Genomic DNA, 2,515 nt, shown 5'->3' with positions numbered 1-2,515 from the left:
AGGCCCAATTGCACTAGACCTAGGAATTCCATAATCCCTCTAAACAGGACATTCCAGTCAAAGAATGTGGCTATCATTGAATTGAGCACTTCATCATGGACCAAATATTATGCTGGTCTCTTTATACCCAGGATCTCATTTAAGTTTTGTAGTAATATAAGGCTATTACAGATAATCTTACTTTCACTTTCCAGACAGAGAGACTGAGATTTAATCATTTCAATAGATGCAGGACAGCCTTTCACAAAATTCAACATCACTTTATGATTAAAGCCCCAAAGAAACTAGAGACAGAAGGATCATACATGAACGTAACAGAGGCTGCCTACCACCCAACATTATTCTGAATGGTGAAAAACTGAAAGCATGTTTTAAAATCAGGATTTTAGGCAAAGATGTCCACATTTACCAATAACTCTTGAAATCTTAGCAAGAGCAATAAAGTAAGAAAAAGAAAGAAAACAGTTACAAGAAGAACAAATTAAAGAAATTAAACTAGCAATTAAAAATAAAGAAAGAGGGAGATTTCTCGAAGAGACTGTACTTTGTAAAATGTCTCATTTGCAAATTACTTATGTGATAATGTCTCTGATTTTTAAAAATCGAAAGAAGACATGCACATGATATGATCTTATTTAAAAGATACCAAAGTCTGCTCTTTAATAAACAAAGACTGGAGGTATAGCCCAGTTATAAAGCACTTATCTAGCAGGGGTGAATTCCTAGATTCAATCCCTATACTACAAAATAATAATAGTAGTAGTAATAATAATAATAATAATAATAAGGTTGGTCTGACAGATATAATATCAAGATATAAATCAGCATAGAAAAGTCAGTAGCCGAGCAGAAGCGAGCGCCAGTCCCGCGGATCTGTGTCTTGCTTCAACAGTGTTTGGACGGAACAGACCCGGGGACTCCTCCTTTCCACCACCAACTGCCTCTCCACTCACCACCTCTGACCCTGATCTTCTCGCCCGTCGCCTGCTTCCAGGACCAACCAACGCCGGGTTTTTTTCTGTGGTTAGCACTGTATTCACGACCAGCCATGACCTCCCAGATTCGTCAGAATTATTCCACCGAGGTGGAGGCTGCCGTCAACCGCCCGGTCAACTTGCACCTGCGGGCTCCTACACCTGCCTCTCTCTGGGCTACTATTTCGATCGCGACGATGTGGCTCTGGACGGCGTGGGCCACTTCTTCCGCGAGTTGGCGGAGGAGAAGCGTGAGGGCGCCCAGAGCCTCCTGAAGATGCAGAACCAGCGAGGCGGCCACACACTGTTCCAGGCTGTGCAGAGACCTTCTCGGGATGAGTGGGTCTTCATGCCTTGGGTTCTGCTCGCACAGACCCCCATCTCTGTGACTTCCTAGAGAACCACTTCCTGGATGAAGAGGTGAAGCTCATCAAGAAGATGGGCAACCACTTAACCAACCTTCGCAGGCTGGGGGCGGCCCCTCAGGCCCAACTGGGCGAGTATCTTTTCCAACGCCTCACCCTCAAACACGACTAGAAAACTCCAGAGTCCAGCAGCCTTTGAGGGGCCATCTCTGCCTCACCAGATATCAGGGTTTCCGCCCGAGCTTCTGCCTCTAGCCATTGGGAAACTTCCTAACTAACCATCCTGGAGCCCTTCCCAAGCCTTGGACCAAATGAAAATAAAGCTTTTTGCAGCAAAAAAGAAAAGAAAAAAAAGAAAAGCCAGTAGCCTTCTATACAACAATAACTCACTAAAAACAAAGTCAGAACAACAATTCTATGAACAATAGCCACAAAAAAATTCATAGAGATAAATTTACCAAAGGTATTAAAGATATCCACAATGGGTTTGGGAAGGTGGCTCAGTGGTAGAGCGCTTGCCTTGCATGCATGAGGCCCTGGGTTCGGTTCCTCAGCACCACATAAGCAGGAAAAAAAAGCCGGAAGTGGTGCCATGGCTCAAGTGGTAGAGTGCTAGCCTTGAGCTGAAGAGCTGAGGGACAGCACCCAAGCCCAGAGTTCAGGCCCCACAACCGGAAAAAAAAAAAAAAAAAAGATCTCCACAATGAACCATAAAGCACTGAAGAAAGAAATTGAAGAAGACACTAAAGACTTCTCACATTTAATATTATAGAAATGGCTTTATTACCAAAAGCATATATATATTTCAATCTCCATGAAACTTCCAATGACATTCTTCACAGTAGGAAAAATCCTAAAATTATCAGGAAAACACAAAAGATCTCAAATATACAAAGCAATCCTGAGCTAAAAAGATAACGTCAAAGGTATTTCAGTGCCTTATTTCAAACAATACTATAGCCCCATAATAAGAAAGGCAGCATAGTACTAACACCAAAACAGATAATGGAATAGAAGATCCAGAAATAAGCCCACACAGCTACAGCCATCTGATATTTGACCAAGCTGCCAAAAACATACACTGGAAGTAATTCAATCTCTTTAACAAGTGATACTAGGGAATCCATACAGAAGACTAAAACTAGATCCCTGTCACCCTACACCAAATCAGCTCAA

The 2,515-nt window shown here is 42.5% G+C and overlaps 1 pseudogene; it reads left to right on the top strand.

Moving 5' to 3' along the window:
- Window positions 1–839: 839 nt before the first annotated feature.
- Window positions 840–1,371, top strand: LOC105990762 (annotated as a pseudogene).
- Window positions 1,372–2,515: the final 1,144 nt, after the last annotated feature.

The sequence above is a fragment of the Dipodomys ordii genome, unplaced genomic scaffold (genome assembly GCF_000151885.1).
Source record: "Dipodomys ordii isolate 6190 unplaced genomic scaffold, Dord_2.0 Scaffold67, whole genome shotgun sequence".
Taxonomy (NCBI): domain Eukaryota; kingdom Metazoa; phylum Chordata; class Mammalia; order Rodentia; family Heteromyidae; genus Dipodomys; species Dipodomys ordii.
This window is presented reverse-complemented; position numbering and strand designations above follow the sequence as displayed.